The 20,150-nt window shown below is 34.8% G+C and overlaps 1 protein-coding gene across 1 annotated transcript in view; it reads left to right on the forward strand.

Annotated features, from left to right (window-relative positions):
- LOC101891156 (mucin-2) overlaps nt 1–20,150 on the forward strand; it is a 133,972-nt gene that overhangs the window by 59,821 nt on the left and 54,001 nt on the right. The window contains exon 3 of the mRNA XM_011298210.3: nt 7,461–7,510. The gene's annotated coding sequence lies outside the window, so the exon portion shown is untranslated. The remainder of the gene's footprint in view (nt 1–7,460; nt 7,511–20,150) is intronic.

Consider the following 20,150-nt stretch of genomic DNA (forward strand, 5'->3'; position numbering starts at 1 on the left):
GGCATGTCCCAGTAGTCGGCAGTTTTGAAATTTAAACTTAAATAACTTAGAATAGAATTGACCAAATAATTACAAAAGAAAAAAACGTCAACAGTGTTCTCTGCTCTCTTAGAGAACTCCTTGTGTGGATGTTCAGACAATTCCGTTAAAAAATGTGGGTAAAATCATCAAAATGCCGAATATCGGGAGTACCGTTATATGGGGGCTATACGATATCGTGGACCGATATAGCCTATCTTCAAGCTTGACCTGCCTGCAGAAAAAAGAGAAATCTGGGCAAAATTTTAGCTTTCTATCTTAATTCGTTTAGCCTGTAACGTGATTACAACAGACGAACGGACGGACAGTGACATTTTTGAAAAACAATGTTGGCTATCAAAAGGAAAAAGATCAATTCACAAATTCCAAATATAAGAACGGTACTTTTTTCTTTTTTTGTTTAATCTCATTCTTATTTTCATTGAAAATCCATACGTTACTGAAGGTAACCATACTATTCTTGATTTTCTACCTATATTTGGTTTAGAACGATAATTAAATAAAACACTATTTAAAAACGAAATTAATTTCAATTTCTGGATTAAACTTTGAATTAGTAATTCAGCATTGTTTTATTTTATACAAAATTTTATACAAAATAATATTTTTTTACAGAAATACCATATTCCGACTACTGGCAAATAGACATGCCGAGCATTGGAAAATGGTGCCGACTACTGGCAAAAAACTAATATTGTAGTAAAATTACACATTTGGCCAATTTAATAAAAACAAATTCAATTTTTGTTTATTTCGAAAACTAAACAAAATTTGGAATCTGAACAACTTTATTTTTCTGCAATTAAAAGATTTCACTCAGAATGTTGAAAGATTGAAAAATCGAAAATCCTAAAAAAGCCGACAACTGGTACACTTACCATATTTACTGTCGGCATCAACGTAACAGTCAGAATTGACCTGTTCGTCTATTTGTGATTTCGCCGGGATTAAAATATTCGGGGTTTAATGGAAAATTTGACTTTTATCACAAATGTTATGGTCTATTTCACCCACTAAATCAAATCAAAATTGGAAAGCTTCTGCCCAACCCAAAGCTCTAGCACCATGCTAACTTCCGCTTCGATTGGTCTATAATTGCGACCTGTAGAGCAACTACAAATCAGGAAATTTTTCAGTTTTTGGAATAATTCAACCCCTAAGTATTATGCGATCATCTCCAAAAACAATAGGGTTCTATTCTGACCTTATCCCCACCTCCATTTCAACCAATTTCGTGATGATCGGGCTATAATTGCGACCTGTAGCGTGATTGCAAATTAACATGGACAGACGGACGACATACATAGCTAGATCGACTCAGATCGGCGAGATAGGAAGATCCATATACACTTTCCTATGTGGGAAACCAATATTTCGAGATGTAACATAATTTTTGGCCCAATCAAACTTACAATACCCCCAACACATAGTGTTGTAGGGTATAACAAGGCAACATTAAATGTTAAAATTTTAATTGTATTCTATTTAGCTTGTTGGCAAATAAAACACAAGATTTTATTGCATTGTTTCCCAACGTTTCGTCACTCTTTTGGCGACATCTGTAGGGGAGTTCTTAATATTTCTTTCAGTAGCTTTACATGAACGTAATATCTATAAAACAAATAAGACTTAAATTTAAATCTTTGCCAAAATATGTTTATATTATTGCAACTTCATAACAACAACTGAAGTGGGTATTGTACCTAAATTAGTTAAAATACCGAATATAGGGAGGTACTGATATATGGGGCCTATACGAAGACCTGGATCTGCATAGACAATTTTCAATTAGCGAATTTTGGGAGGTACCGTTATATGGGGGCTATATGAAGACGTGGACCTGCACAGACCATTTTCTGTCTCAGGCTGTAGTATCCATTTCGAACATTTCGAATTTCAAAAGCCAAATTTGAAACAATTCCGGTGAATAGTGTCGCTAAAATCATTAAAATACCGAATATTGGGAGGTACCGTTATAACGAATTTAGCCTGCCTACTGGAAAAATAAACACGTGTGCAAAATTTTAGCCTTCTATCTCAATTCGTTCGAAAGATAGCATGATTACAACAGACATACAGTCGGACATGGCTAAATCGACTTGGAATTTTACGCTGATAAAGAGTATATACACTTTGTTGGGTCTGACATGAGTATTTCGAGGAGTTACAAACGGAATGACAAAGTTAATATACCCTCCATAGTAGGGTGGAGGGTATAAAAACTGTGTAAAATGAATTGCATTTAGTAAAAAAAAAAAAAAACAAAAATCTCATTAACAAACGAATCTGAAGTAAGTACTTGCTAAACTAAAGAAAAAATAACAGTTAGGCAGGCCAACTATATTCTACTCTACTATATCTAAATCTTAACCGATCTCGAAAATATTTAACAAATGTATTTCTAGCTTGTATCGAATATCGTCATATCAAGGGCATCTTTCCTTAAAGACCTTAAATATCAAATCGGATAAAATATATATTTGGTAGCTACAGCTACCGAGTTTCACTAAACTTCTTAAGATCGGATGAAACATATATATGGAAGCGATATCTTAATCTGAGCCGTTTATGTAATTACATTTACAGACGAACGGATGGACATTCAAAAAATAGACTAAGAATGTATGCAGATCATTATCGTTTATTTCAGAATGACACAAAGAAATGCACATAATATCACCCTTATAATAATATGTAATGAATGGCGGCACAGAGTGAGCACGTTTGACTACAAAACCTAAGGACTATGGTTCGAATTTTCATGACAGCAAATACACTAAAAAGGAGGTACGAAGAGAAAAAAAATCATATTGTTAACAACCAATTAATGTCCGTTAAACTTGGATTGTTCGGGTGTTTAATTCGTATATGCTCTATTGCAATAACATCAAAATAAATTCAATTTTATAAAAAATAACCCCTTTCAAGCCATCATTAAACACTAAATATGTAGATTAGCCGTTTGACCAACGGCGTGTCCCATAGTAGTGTCTCCGTCATTAAGATCATCTCGAAAGAGAAAAGCACAACTTTCACAACGTTCTAAAGAATAACAATTTTCATATACCCTTAGTTCATACTTTTGTTAATTTATTCGGAAATCGTTGAGATTATTAAGTACATGCTCAAGGTGTGTCTCCCTTTCCATTTACCTCAATTTTTTTATTTTCTTGCACAATATTTTCATGTTACCCCTCTCATCAGTTGTCCGAGTCATAACCGTGGCGTTGAAATCTCTCTATGGAAATAAAAAAATGCGAATCGGTAGAAATCCCATGCACAACTTAATTATGTAGGAACATTCCATAAACTTGATGCTAAATTATGCATAAATCCTATAAATAATAAAAAACAAACACTTAGCTCGTATTCTTAAGTCAATTGCCAAAAATTGCTCATATTTTTGGGATTCCTTGTAATGGCAGAATTGGGAAAAAGTAAACGAGCAAAAATAACCCTTTGAATGCCAACGACTCTGCTCGTGCAGAAAAAAAATTATTTCTTAAATTATGCATATTACAGTACATATTTTTTTCCATTACTTGCCTCCAAACGGAGAACATACCAGCATTTCGCCGGAGTGGGGAGTGAAGGCAGCGATTTGACTTGCAGACTCTTGAGGGTTGTTATTGTGTTTTTATAAATAATTCTTATTTACAAAACAAATGTCGACTGATGATATAGAATTTATTGATGTTGATATGAACTTGTATTGTATTCAACGAAACGAGGTATTTTGGCAATTGTGATGAAAATATGGCCAAGGAAGTTGTCTACAACATTGAAGACATCCATCGCTATGTATAGCATTAAAATAATTATGAACAAAGAAACATATAAAACAAGTACAAACGCGTTAAGTTTGGCCCTACACCATCAGGTGAAGAAAACATTTAAAAATAAAAAGTAAAAAAGCTCTAAGTTCGGCCAGGCCGAACTTTGAATACCCTCCACCATTTGGTACAAATTTTACAATTTTTAAAAAAATTAAATCCGTTAAAAATTCTGTTAAAATCTTAAAAATATCGACGGTGCCCGATACATTACGGTCTATACGACGACGTGGACCTGAATAGGCAACTTTTGTCATTGAAATGCGAAACTTGAAAAAAATCTGTTCATAATGTAGCTAAAGTCATCAAATTACCGAATATAGAAGGTACCATGGGGTTATAAAACGTGGACCTGCACAGACAATTTTTTGACATAGGCTGTAGTATCCATTACGAACTTCAAATACAAAATTTGAAATAATTCCCGTAAATAATGTCTCTAAAATCATCACAATACCCAATATCGGGAGGTACCGTTATATGGGGGCCATACGAAGACGTAAACCTACATGGGGGCTGTACGAAGACGTGGACCTGCACAAACAATTTTCTGTAATAGGCTGTAGTATCCACTACAAATTTCAAATACCAAATTTGAAATAGTTCCGGTAAATAATGTCGCTAAAATCATCAAAATACCGAATATCGGGAGGTACCATTATATGGGGGCTATATGAAGACTTGGACCTGACATGGACCATTTTCTGTCTTAGGCTGTAGTATCCACTACGAACTTCAAATATCAATTCTGAAACAATTCCGGTAAATAGTGTGGCTAAAATCATCAAAATATCGAATATCGGGAGGTACCGCTATTGGGGGCTATACGAAGTCGTGGACCTACATTACCCATTTTCAATACCAAAAGACCTGCAGACATAACATACATTTGAGTAAAATTTTATTAATCTACTTCAATTCGTTCGTATACAAATATCGGAATTGAATATGGGGTCTACTTCTATTTTGCCAGTGAAATCGGTTAGTAAGAAGTCTCCAAAATAAGGTAAAGTCAGTGGTTTGTCAACTTAAAAACAATCTTTTAAAAAATGTGTCTAAAATCACCAAATGTTTGGATATAACGTTGTAAAAGTAATATAAGCAGTCTTCTGTCACAGATGCAAGCCTTCATAAAATCGTCAGAATACCGAGTATCGGGAAATAAAAACATATGAACCTATATAGACAATGATCTGCCATAATCTGGAGGTATAACCGGTTACGAACTTTAAGAAACGAATTTCAAACAATTCCTTTTGAAAATGTGACTTAAATCATCCAAATACCGAATATCGAGAGGTACTGTTATAAGGGGAAAATGGTCCATTTACGTTTAGTTCGTAAACAAAATACACATGTTTTCAAAATTTTAACCTTATATTTCAATTCGTTCGAAAGAGTTATTACAAAAGACTGACAGACAGACATCACAAAATCGACATAAAAATGTGCTGTGATTAAGAGTATAGAGCATATATAGTATTGGGCTAATATGAATATACTGATATGCGAGAACGTGGACCAACATACAAAATGTTCTGCCAGAAGGAATCAGAAATACCGAATTACAAACCACAAATATCGAATTCAAGACAATATCAAAAACTGTATGTTAGATCATCAAAATACCTTATTGCGCCAGTTAGTATTATATATATTCTATGTGAAAAAAGGACCTATATTAAAAAATATAGGTTTTTTGCCTTTTTTTTTTAAACTCTCTACAATCCACATCTCCCATTACGTTTCATTGTTAGCGAAGCTTTCTATTCTGAAAATTCTATTTAAAAAAATCCTAATTCCTCAACGCGTATTACTTTTTCTCATGCCTATCGAGTTCGGTAGGAAATTGATTTATATTATTCGAAAAAGAAAACAGCATTTAACAATTACCAAAAAAACACAGGAAGTATTTCCTTAAAGCTAATGGTCCTATCATCCTTGGCTTTGACGTGTGACGAATGTTCGCCACCTCCAGCAGTATTTCATGAATCGATCACTCAAATGTCTATCAAGTCAAAGCAGCAGCTTTTGAATATTCTATTGTAATTGTATTGGAGTATTGGAGCTTTGTGTTCTTTAATTTCTCCTGGGAGTAGTTAAAAGGATAAATTGTCTCCACATTCAGAAGCGTAAGCATGTGAATAGGTCGTGGGCAACTGGAGAGGTGAATCGATGTTGATCGATTTTTTTCTTTTTCTCTACTTTTACATTTGCATACACATATTTATTTATACATAAACAAACACACATATTTTTGTTATTGTATGCCTTTGTATTGGTTCCCCTTGAATGTTGTTGTTATCCAAATGTTGTTGATTTGTGAATTGCTGTTACGACTGTGTCGTCTGTTATTCTATAAACTCATCCGCTATTCATAACACTTTTCCACTTCCCCACTACACGCACGTGCTCCAAATGCTCCCCATGTTTACATACACACACACATTTGATGCGAACATATTTGGATACAAAATTTTGAAACATACATACGTACATATGTTTGACTGTGCACATTCATGTTCAAGGATTTGTCTTATTGTTATACAAATACACAGTCTTCAGTGATATTTGACAATTTCAACAAAAACACAACAACAACAATTGTCCAGGGTGGGGGTGAGACCATCAAGGGATAATTCTAAAAAAGAATAAACAAATCCGAATCGAAAAGTTTACGCTTCAGTAAATGTAAATAAAAGATGTGTTTTTCGATTTGCCTTAACAGCACTTTTGAATGGCGCACAAAGAGGACGAGTAAAAATTCGATGTCGGATAGAATGTCATAATAAAATTAAAAAGAAAAAAAAGAAAAACAAGTCTCACAAGTGTTTAGAAATATACAACTTTTTTCTTCCAATAAAATTCATACTTCATTCGTATTGTCTTTGGCATGTCCAAAGAAAACTCAAAATTATGAAAGGACCCAAAGTCATAATCAGTTTTCTCCTTTTCCACAACAGACTCAGAGAAGAGACACACTAACACATCATTTCTGACAGACATTGACATCATCAATGGGCTCATCATTGTCATTCAGCAACTGCCATAAAACCAGCCTCAATAGGAGTAGAACGATAATGTTCATTCGAATTTGCCGGACGATTTATAAGAAGCTTACCATATTTCCTTGAACGTTTTTCGGACTTCCTCTTATTAAAAGTTTCTTCGTTCCCATCATTGGTTGGCATTCATTTGGAATTTGTGATAGAGAGTTTGGAACTAACGCCCCACAAGGCCAAGACGTGTGTGTGTGTGTGTGTACGTGTGTGTGTGTGTGTGATTCTAGCTGTCCTGCCGGTCTTTGTGGTGATTGAGATGCTGTTTGCTTATTGTTATAAATATCAGACACTTGGCAACCGATAGGAAAGTCAAATGCTTTGAAATATAAACTTCTTGGCAATGAGGCAAGACACAATCCCTGAGTATTAAGTATTACCTGTTTAATTTAAATATTGTTGGAAACTATTAACAACTATAGATTATTTTTATACAGAAAATATTTCAGGAAATTCATGGGAAACCATCACTTAAATTATGTACATTGGAAGTGACATTCAAAAATATTTTCATTTTCTTTCTTTCCAGGTCTTCTCTTAATCCGTTTGTGTTTTAAGCATAATTTTGGATAATATACGGTAAGAGCATATATTTATATATATGCGTGTTATTTTTAAATACTTTCAAAAAAATATTTAAAACTGGAGCGATACACATTTCACAAACACACTGAAAATATTGACATACACCAGAAAAATGGTAAAAATCTTGCAGTTTAAGTTCGCAAACTAGAGCATTTTTGTGTAGTCGTGAAGCAACGCAAACAGAAATTGGGGGGAATTCTTGAATTAGTTATGTGAAGAATAAAACCAGTGCGCGTTCACAATAACAACTACCCAAAATGTTGGGGAAAACCCTATGTTTGTCCATATCTCATCGCTTTTCGTCAGACTATCGCATTCCAAAAGCGTCATTGATTTCTCAGGAACTTAAGCAAGCCCACATGTTTATGGCCGCAGTTGGATGGTATTAATCTGGACAGCGTTTACTTTCAACAAGTGGGTCCATATGACACACAAACAACGAACCAATGCTCTCCTCTGGGAAGGTGATCAGAATTGGCAACCAAGATCTTGTGATCTTGAGATTTCTTCCTTTGGAGCCGCGAGAAAGGAATCAGAACTATTTCGGTTAAAGATTAAATTCTTTCTCTTCTGTAAGCGAGGTTGGGGTGGACATTTGTCTGATATTGCTTTTCATTATAACCGACATTCCTCCATCTTTGTTATGAAACAAACATCCTCAAAAAGGGGTTCGATTTCTGAATACCAAAAATAAATCGTCTTATTAGGATACCTTTTATTTATATTAAAAAATCCTTTTAAAATAAGATTTTGGTGTCGGTGTGGTAGTTCCAGTGTCTTTATTGGATATCAATGCATTTGTAAATAATTCCATATTTCGAAATGTCCTACAAATGTCCATTATCAATTTGTTCCCAATATTCTTTTACTGCAACGATGCCATCAATATTCCCAATTCCCTTTTCAAAATGTGTTGAAAAATATGACCAACTGGGTATTGCATCTTCCGTGAATGTGTAACTACAGCTTGAAGGAAGTGTGCACTTTTCGAATCCTTATTCGTACAGAATATAAAACTAACAATGAAATAATGTAAAAGTGTAAATTTAGAAAAAGAAAACAAAAGTGAAGACATTGGCCACCACACAAATATTACTTAAGTTTGCCATAAAATCTCCAGACACCTTTGAATAAATTTACTTGTTTGAGATGTTCGTATCAGAGTTTTGGCGAACTCGGGGCTGTTAGTTCAGATATCAAAGGGGCGCCAAGACAATAAGATAGGGTTCAGTATGTTCAATTGCCAAAAAACGTTTCAATTCGATAGGTAGCTTGCCCAATGTTTTGTTTTGTATATTTAAAATATACGCTCTGTGAGTCTTAAAACTTACATAAGACAACAGACACCGTTGTTGCAAAATGGTGGAACTTAATACAATTCATGTAATTTTTATAAAAAAAATCTTGGTGGAGAAAAAATTACGTTCACTACTAATGTACTAATGTATGGGTTCAAAGGTAAACATGGACCAATATAGACAATGCTCGGACACCCGAGATAGAACCTATTGCGAACTACCAATACCAAATTCGGAACAATTCCGTAGAAAAATGCAGTTAAGGTCGAGAAAAATTCCGAATATCGGGTGGTAAAGTTATATGGGGGCTATGCGAAAAAATAGACCGGTACAATTCATTTTTAATACCTATCAATCTACACTACTATGGTAAAGCTCTACTGCACATAATATTGATTTAAACGGAAATTGACACCTTAAATTGACTTGGAATTTTATGCTTATGTCGTATATAAATATACTATATGGTGTATCTGAAAATTTCGAAAGCCAGGATATATAATGACGTCGTTGCAATACCAAAAAGTGTATCGACATGTAATAAATTTTGAAATTACACACTGAAATACCAAAATGTCAAACAATAGCTGATTTGGTTGGAAATTGGGGCGGAAACCTTTCAAATAACGTAAATCGGAAAATAAATGTGGACCGATATAGCCCATTTTCAATGTCAAACTTTTTAGGAACAAAACCAACATCTATTTCGAATTTCGTTTATTTATGGTGAAAATACTGAGCTCTATCTTAACCTCAACAAACCGACAGACGGGCAGACGGACATTGTTATGTCGACTTTGAATTTTATGCTGATCACGAATGTATGTGTTTTAAGTCGAACATTTCGAGGGGATCCAAACGGAATGACAAAGTTAATATATCCCCCATCTTATAGTGGAGGGTATACTTATTTTAAAATATTAAATATGTAGCTAATGCCAAAAAAAAAACTGCTCAACTTCAAATTAACATTGCCAAAAAAAATTTGAAAAATAAACAAAATTCAAATAAACACAGAGTACTTTAATTGACATATTTTAGATAAGGTCGTCAATCGTTCTGATCTTTCAGAATTGTACTGTACACATTTAAAGGCCCACAATCCAATGGAGCCTCCGAAAATCAGCTATTTCTGGAATTCAATTTCTAACCCCAGTATATTTTTTTATATGTGGAATATTGGAGATGACTTTGCTGCACACTGCTTTACTTCTGCTTTAGAGAGCTTTGACTCTTCCATCTCTTAATGCAGCACTTTGTATTGCAGTGTGTATGTATATGTGTGCCTTCATACTCGACTACGAACGTTATGCAACTATGTTTATAGTGGCATGTACGAGTATGTGTGTTGTGTTACTTGTATGTGTGTATGTGTTTGTTTAGATAAGATATGGGACCACTTTGGTCGTTGACAAATACCTTTTGGGAAACATGTGCAACATAAATACAATCAGGTGGCACAGCCAACAGGATGTGGACAGTCATGAAGATTTGTGCGACCTGAAGTAAAAAGTGTTGCAAAAGTTCACATACACATACACAGAGTAATATGGCGAGTTATAAGCATCGTGTTGAACGAAATAGGTATTAAGTCGATTCCCCGTGATATGAATGTGCGTTAAAAACTTTAAATGGCCATTGGATTTTACTTTTAGTTAACAAAAAAAACAAACAAAACCTTACCCCTGTTCATGTGGTAGGCATTCGTGTTATCATGTTTGGATAAATATGATTCATACAAATGACATTCCATTATAAATTAACCCTATAAACAATGCCTTAAAATCATTGCAAGTAGTTTCCACTATTTGTAACTTCCATTTTTTTATAAGTTTCCCAGCAATAGATAATTGAAAGAATTAAGTGGCTGGAAATGTTGTGGTATCATCTTGTGACAAAAAGTACACTTTTTCCAAAATTAAGAAAAAATCTAGCCCTACATAAACTTTTTAATTTTCAGGATATATATGGTATATTGTACTGCAAAATCATCATTACTATATATATATATATATACATAATTTTTTTTTTGTCGCAACGTGATACCACAACATTTCTAGCCACTTAATTCTTTCAATTATCTATTGCTGGGAAACTTATAAAAAAAATGTAAGTTAAAAATAGTGGAAACTACATGCAATGATTTTAAGACATTGTTTATAGGGTTAATTTATAATAGAACGTCATTTGTATGAATCATATTTATATATAGGGTGAGATAAAAACCTCAAACAAGTCAAACGCCATAAATAGCATCATAAATAGATAGAAATACCATCAAATTTTAGAATAAGTTTAGATTTGTTCGAATTGGTCACCTTTGGCACGAATTATGGCCTTCAAACGGCCAATGAAACCGTCACACGTTGCCCGAATGTTGCTCTGCTGTATTTTGGCCCATTCCCGGCGAAGCGCTTTCTTAAGGTGATCGACATTTTGGTATTTTTTAGTGCCGACCTTGCTTTGCAAAATACTCCAGACACAATAGTCCAACAGATTGGTACCCGGAGATTTTGGTGGCCATTGTGCGCTGGAAATGAAGCGAGGAACCTTTTTTGTAACTATTCTTGGGTGGCACATGCTGAGTGCGATGGTGCTGAGTCCTTTTGGAATGTCCAAGGTCTGCGGCCAAAATGTTTGCGTGCCCAAGGCACGATGACGATCATTTTGTTTGTTTACAAACTGCTGGACAACGAATGTTTTCTCATCGGAGGAAACTAAATTCGGCAATTCACCACTTTTGGCCACGCCAAGCAACTCTTTAGCTCGTTTGAGTCTATTTTATCTCTGTTGCGGTGTAAGTTCTTGCACTTTTTGGAATTTCAATGGCTTCACCCCGAGCTCATTTTTCAATATTTGCCGAATGGAATATTACGATATGTTCAGCTCACGAGCCATTTTTCGGCCACTGCGACGCGGGTTTCGATCAAGTCGCTTCTTTACTTTTCGAACCATTTCTGCTGATGTGCTGTTTTCTTTCGTCCACTTCCTTGACGTCGGGCTACGCTACCAGTACCACGGTAACGAGCGATCGTACGAGACACAAAAGATTTATTCACATTTAAATGCTGAAGTGCTCTAACTATAGCCACTTGCGATTTTCCAGCCAAATTTAAAGAATTTTTTTTTTTTCTAGAAAATTCTCACCTAAATGCTTTTGTACGCTTGTAAACAATATAATGAGCTGTCACTGGAATAATTTTAACAGCTGTCGGACGAGTGGCTTAGAAATGACAGCAGTCTGAAGTCTGGAACTAAATGTTAATTTAGACCGATTATTACAAATTCCAATAGAGTTCGGCCAAACAAATCAATCGGACTGTAAATGCGACCTATCAGTACATGACAACATGCATTAAACAACTCAATTCCACGAAGATTATCAAAAGGAATCATGCGCCTATCTAGTTTCCCCCTGCATGCCACAAACAAATAAACAACGACATCATTTCGAGAATTACCACTTGAATAACAAAATATTTTTAGTATAATCAGTTATGTATGTAATAAATTTCCACCGTGAATAACATCTAATGCTTCGGGATCTTCGAGTCTATTATACAAAAATTGTACAATTCTTATGTTCAATATTTATTTACTGGAGCCCATACAGAAAACTTTAAATTTATATTAAAAAGAATAAAAAAAAATCTTTCGAGACAAGTAGCACTTTATAGTTTCGTTTCTGTCTCTCTTAATAAAATATTTTATGGACCTTAATATTCACTAAGGTAACTAAACCGACTGCCATCTAATCTACCTAAAGTTTATTTTTGAGGTTTATCCAAAAAAATCGCGGAAAAGTTTATAGTTCTGTGTTTGTGTGTTGTTTGTTTCCTTCTTTTTGCTGCTTAAACCCAAGCTGGCTTACTTCTTCAAAGATTTTTGTTTTCTTACTTTCTTCCTCAAGCTGTTAGTTGCGAGTATGACAAATCCGCTTAAGTGTTTTATCGTAGATATGTTGCTTTGTAGTTTGTCTTCTTGATGCTAGTAACCGGGTTTCGTCCCAACGATTTGCTTGATGCCCATAAAGTTTTCGCCACATTCGGCCATCTGCAATCCAATGCCAACCGTTTATGACAAACAGACGTTTGACTTGTCTTCGCCGTCGTTTTAAGTTGTTGCTCCTTTTAGTTTTGCAGCAACATTTTCAAGCATTTAGTGAAAGGTGCTCACTCAAAATGCAATTGATAACAGTTGGCCCTTTTTGCAACTTCCGTGGCTGCTGTGAATAAAATGATATTTAAAAAAACCTAGTCATGGTAGCTCTGTTGGTCGGGCGTCTTACACTAGGCTTAATCATAAAGTACTGTTTATATTCATTTTATTTGATATTAGCATGCCATCGCATGATTCATTTCATTCTAAAGAAACAAAACAATATTATGTTAATTATCACATTGGCACTTGATAGTTTTAAGGCAACTCTGCTGTCTGAATTTAGGATGAATCTATATCTATAAAAGAGGAACATGTTTGTATGTTTGTAATTTATGGACTCGAAATCCGCTGAACACTTTTTTCTGAAAATTTCCATGTATACTACAACATCGCCTGAAAGTAACATAGGCTATATACATATTTGAAATTCCACTTGGAGCTGGAGATATAGCATCAAAATCGGAGGTACCTCCAAAAAATTTAGATTTTATATGAACATATCTATTGATCGATTACAGATACAGTCTCCAAATTTGAAACGCGTAACGGAATTTTGAACAAAAATAAGTTTTCCAAATTATATTGAAATCGGTTCAGATTTGCATATAGCCCCCATATATATTTTCGACCGATTTTCTTTATTTGATGCCACAAACACGATATGTATGTTCGATTCCAATGAAATTTTGAATGTGTGACGGGATTTGATCCGAAAATAAATTTGTCCAATTATATTGAAATCGGTTGCGACTTGGATATAGCTCCCATATATATTTTCGGCCGATTTCAACAATTTGATGCACCAAACACGCTATGTATCTCCAAGTTTAATGAAATTTGAAACGTGTGATGGATTTTATCTAAAAAAATGATTTCCCAAATTATATTGAAATCGGTTCAGACTTGGATATAGCTCCCAAATACATTTTCGGTCGATTTCATGTATTTGGTGCACCAACACGATATGTATATTCAATTTAAATAAAATTTGAAGTAAGTAACGGAATTGGGAACAAAAATGAATTTTTCAAATAATATCGAAATCTGTTCAGATTTGGATATAGTTACCATATATATTTTCGGCCGATTTCATGTATTTGATGCATCAAACACGCTGTGTTGAAAATACAATCCTTCCAGTTAATGATAACAAATTCAAAGAGCTGCTTCGGCTGGTTATGCAGAAACCTACACCATTGGTATAATTTTTGAACGCATCGATTGTGTTCAGCCGTATTTCAACAATGGCTTCACGAATATTGTCCTTTGATGCGACAATTGCATCTGGCTCGTCGGCGTAACAATTCTCATTGACGGCACTCCACAAATCATACTCCAACGGTGTCAAATCGCAGCTCCGAGGTTGAGTTAATCCGGCTGAAAATGCGATTTTCAAAAACAGGGCGCAAACCACAGAGTGTAGCTTCTGCTGTGTGGCACGTAGGTCAGTCCAAATGTTGTCAATATTCTCCTCTCGAATTTTTGTGAACTAAAACTCGTTCAATACGATCTGATTACATAACAGCCCTTGCTCATCTTCGAATAAAATGGCCCCACTTTGCTTCTCAACCAAAATCCGCACCCAACAGTGAATCGTTTTGGGTGCATCGGCTTTTCAATATATGTGTACGAATTTTCTGTGACACAACTGTACCATGATTTTCAAAGTAATGTCGCAGTATTTTCCAACATTGTTTAAACGCATACACAACCATATTCGTTCAGCGGAAGTATAATTATGTTTCAAATCAGGAATGAGCTAAGTTTTAGCATTCACGAAATTAGCACTCGTTTAAAAATAAAATGTTATATGGAGGGCCCTGTATCATTTAATACCGCCAAAACGTGACTCATCATTAGACCCAACGTCTCTTTGGACGAAATCTGTTTCAGGACAGTCAATCTGGCTGGATTGTGCGCATAATAACCCTTGAAGGGGGTATTTGATGTCGTCCAAACTTGGCAAATCGTAATACTATTATCATACTCCTTCGTGTTCAGAGACGTCCAATATAGTCTGTCTGTCCATCTGTCTGTCTGTTGAAATCACGATACTGCCCAAATTAATTGACATAGAGCTTCAAAATTTGGCACAGCAATTTGTATTGTGTTGTGAGATATATCGGTCCACGCTTTCTAATAGCCGCCATATAACGGTACCTCCCAATGTTCGATAATTTTGATGATTTCCGCCACATTTTCCCAGGGAATTTTCTAAAAATTGGTATTTGTAATTCGTAATGGTTTAGCTCCAGTGGCGGATGATTGTATATATAGGTCCACGTTTTGGTATAGCTCCCATATAACGGTACCTCTCGATGTTCGGCGCTTTGCTGATTATTGCCACATTTTTCCACGGATATGTGCAAAAATTGGTATTTAGGAACAACAAATTTGGTATTTGTAGGTCATAATGGGCTCTAGCTCCGGTAGCGCAACATCGTATGTTTAGGTCCACGTTTTTGTATAACCCCCATATAACGGTACCTCCCGATATTCGGTATTTTGATAATCCTAATCACATTTACCCATGAAATTGTTTCAAATTTGGTATTTAAGAAGATTTGGTAGAAGAACAAAATTGTCTCTGGAGGTTCCCGTTTTGGTATGGCCCCCATACAAAGGCCTCAACCACTTTATGGTTTTTGAAAAATTTAACAGCGTTATCCAAATGGTCTTATTGGTATTTGTAGTTTGAATTCAGATACTTTTAAATAAAAATGTTTTCTTTACCAAAATTTTGAGGGGCCCGGCCGAACTTAATGTTTTTCTACTTGCTGTAAATAGAGTTTCTACCTAATAAGAATTCAAAATTCCAAAATTGGCAGAAAAAAATCTCTATCAATTTAAAGCTCTATTTTATACATTGTAAACTATATCTCAAATTATTGTAAAATATATCAAAAACTTTATTAGAGTCTTAACAACATTTAGCCAAAGAACGCAGAACTCAAGTCCCTTAGGCATTTTCAATAACCCAATTTTTTCACTTTTAGTACATAAATTTTGAATGTATTTTTCATAAAACCTGGTGAACATTTTATTTCTTTGCTTACTAATGTCATGTTTGATGAAAAATATTTTTGTCACATCCTTCTAAAATTAAATGAAAATGTTTTAACCATAAATTGTTTTTTTTTTTAAATATATGAATTCCTGGCGTTTAGATAAAATTTAGACTCCTCAGGTTTTCTAGAACCTATAAAGCAGAATTTTATGACAAATAGATTAATGTTATGATTTGCTACGATCCCATTTAAGTGACGTTTTAAACCATATTTAAAAAAGGATGAAAAATACCGATTTCTTGAGTCGCTTGTGGTTTAAAATTTTCGATCAAAATGTTCCTCTACTTTTTATCTGCAATATTTTCGATGATAGTATATACCAACAAGTAAAAAAACATTAAGTTCGGCTGTACCGAAATTTTAATACCCTCCACCTTAAGGTAAAGGAAACATTAAAATGCATTAGGACCAAAAAATACCAATTTTCAGAAAAATCCGTGAAAAAATGCAAAAATCATCAAAATAACGAATTTCGGGAGGTACCATTATATGGAGACTATACCAAAACGTGGATCTATGCATGCAATTTTTCATCAACGGAGCTAGAATCCAGACAACAAATACCAAATTTCAGACAAATCCGTGAGAAAATGTGGCAAAAATCATCAAAATATCGAATATCGGGAGGTACCGTTATATGGGAATATACCAAAACGTGCACCGATATATCTCATTTTCAATTCCAACCATCCTAGATACAATACAAATTGTTCTGCTAAATTTTCACGCTCTACGTCAAACAATGTGAGCTGTATCGTGATTTCAACAAACAGATGTACCGACAGATAGACAGACGTCGTTTAATCGACTTAGAATTTTATGCTGATTTTAAATATATATACTTTATGGGGTCTACGACGAATATTTAGGGATGTTACAAACGGAATGGCAATGTTAATATATCCTCCTTTCCAAAGGTAGGCAGGGTATAAAAATTCACGAATTCCGAGGAATCTTAATCCAAAACTTTCCAAAAGAGTGGAAGTGGGGGAACTTACCCCCTGTATTTTGGTTACTTTTCTATGAAAACTTTAGACGTGTCTTCTTTTTTAGCTCTAGTTTCATAATCTTTTGGATTTTCCCCGCAACCATTTTTTAAGTTGCACAGTGCTATTGTTTTTTTTTTTTTTTTTTTTGGCTCAGCAATAAAACCTTTTCCTTAAATACTCCTTCCGTTTCCAAAAATCGTGTCTTAATAGAAAAAACTGAATTAAGAATTAGAATAAATAAACATACACCTCTTTCAACTAAATATTTCACATTTAAATTTGTGCTTCTACAATATTACGTGCTTACTGTCCTACGAAGCGGGCCTTCAAATAATAATTTGCCGGTTTGTTGTATCTATTGACACAATTATTTTCCTGACTGTGCAAGTTATTCAAATAATCTTGAAGTTAGCAATTTCTTAGATATTTACCTTGTAATGTACCATTCATTCATGAGGATAATGCGCCAAAAATGTTAACATAAACACAAAATCTGAACATTTTTCACAACACCGCCAACATAAACACATTTACGGATGCACACACACAGACACACACAATCACACTTATTATAAGTACAAATATTGAAGAAACAGATATTCTTGAAAAATCTCTTCGCCACTGCCAAGTCAGTACAAATGTGAGGAATAAGAATGAAACAAGCTGTGAAATTTTCTATACGTATCATTTTCGTTTACGCTTCCATACACCGACGGGATTGTTTGCATATCGTTTTTGTCTTAGAGAATGAGGGCAAACCCCATACACTTACATATGTATGTGTGTTCGTATGTCAAAATCCTTTTATGAAGTTTTGTGTGTAACGTCATTTCTATACATATGCATTTTTTGTTCACGTATATGTGTATGTATTTTTTGCATACAACAATGTAGTGTAAACAGTGGTGTTCACGAGTGGACATAAATAAAGACATTGTGAAGTAAAAATTTATTTCATTAACATATAGACCCCACACACACATAGAACTTCCACACGATCTTAAGTGTTTCAAAAGCCTAAATAACATCTTCTTACGAAATGTTTGTTCGTAATGAGTTTATATTGGGCACACTTTTCATTTTCCCATTTTCAGGTTTTTAAAGCATTTATCTCCAATATAGAATGTTCTGTATTCCCATTTAGTATAAGGCAACTTCTAAACATCGTCCTTGTCCATCTAAACCCTAATTCAAGGTCGACCAAAATGAGACCAGACATTAATCACATGTGTGTGAAAAAGGTGAATGCTTGAGAGAACGTTTTAGTAAATTATTTATTCGATTCATGAGTTAATTTGCGAAAACCCAAATCAAATTTTTGAAAATGCCTATTATTTTAAATAATACTGAGAAGGAATATTATAAAAGGACATAATATTTCATTTGTTGTAAATTAAATAAATGCCAATATATATATCGTTTATATTGGAATTTGTTTGAAGTAGATCATACCAATTTTGATCGTTATTGCATGCATTTTACGGCTTGAGAGCGGCTGTTGACATATGAAACCGCATGGAACTATTATATGGGAGCTATGTCATTATATGAATTGACGGAAGTAATTTTTCTGCTCGTAATGAGTATCATTGCTATGGAGTCCATGCTATGCCTTTGAAAGGACTAAAATCTAAATTCGAATGAAACATTTAAATGTTTTATATACTTTCTTTTACTTTGAACATAATCGTATGATCCAAAACTCCAGCTCACCGGACATCATGTACAACGAATTAAAAAGAAATATATATGGGAGACATATCTGAATCTGAACCCATCTAGATACAATTTGCAAAGGGTTTTCTAGGCTGTATCTAACTAATTTTAGAGAATATTATTGTTTAACAGGGGCTTTAATGCCAAATCTGACGAAAAATATATATGGGGTGATATGAAAAAAAAAAATGCAACCAACTTCAGACTTCTGTCATTTCTAAGCCAGTCGTCCTACACCAGTTAAAGCATTTTGGTGAGAATTTTCCAGAAAAAAAGGTTATTTGTGATAAAATTCAAGCGTGATAGTGTGATTCCTTGTATTTGGCTGGAAAACCACAAGCGGCTATGGTTAGAGCAATCCAGCATTCAAATGTGAATAAATCTTTTGTGTCTCGTTCCATCGCTCGTTATTATGATACTGGTAGCGTAGCCTGACGTCAAGGAAGTGGACGGAAGAAAACAGCAACATCAGCAGAAATGGTTCGAAAAGTAAAGAAGCGACTTGATCGAAACCCGCGCCGCTGTGGACGAAAAATGGCTCGTGAGCTGAACATATCGTAATATTCCATTCGGCAAGTATTGAAAAATGAGCTCGGGGTAAAGCCATTTAAATTCAAAAAATAGCAAGAACTTACACAGCAACAGAAAGAAAATATACTCAAAAGAGCAAGAGTTGCTTCGCTTGGCCGAATGTGGTGAAATGCCGAATTTGGTTTTCTCCGATGAGAAAATATTCGTTGTCAAGCAGTTTGTAAACAAACAAAATGATCGTGTTTACTTGCCAAAGAGGCCAGCTGAAAATGTGTACCTTCGGTTGGCCACCAGAACTCAAGCGCCAGTCATGGTGATGGTGTGGGCCGCCATAACAGCCGATGGTCGCTCTCCACTCGTATTAATCGACCGTGGCATCTGAATAAATGCCGAATATTATCGCGAAAATATTCTGGAGGGTGTATTAAAGCCTTGGACACACAAACATTTTGGCCGCAGACCTTGGACATTCCAACAGGACTCAGCACGCGCCACCCAAAAATGGTTACAAAATGAAGTTCCTCGCCTCATTTCCAGCGCACAATGGCCACCAAAATCTCCGGATACCAATCCGTTGGACTATGTATTGTGTCTGGAGTATTTTGGAAAGCAAGGTTGGCACTAAAAAATACCAAAGTGTCGATCACCTCAAGCAAGCGCTTCACCGGGAATGGGCCAAAAATACCGCAGAGTAACTTTCGGGCAGCGTGTAACGGTTTTATTGGCCGTTTGAGAGCCATAATTCCTGTTAATGGTGACCAATTCGAACAAATCTAAAATTATTTTAAATTTTATGCTATTTCCGACATTTTTTGCTTTCATTTAAAAAAATTAAAAAAAAATGTAAAAATTATGGCGTTTGACTGTGTTG

The sequence above is a fragment of the Musca domestica genome, unplaced genomic scaffold (genome assembly GCF_030504385.1).
Source record: "Musca domestica strain aabys unplaced genomic scaffold, Musca_domestica.polishedcontigs.V.1.1 10, whole genome shotgun sequence".
Taxonomy (NCBI): Eukaryota; Metazoa; Arthropoda; class Insecta; order Diptera; family Muscidae; genus Musca; species Musca domestica.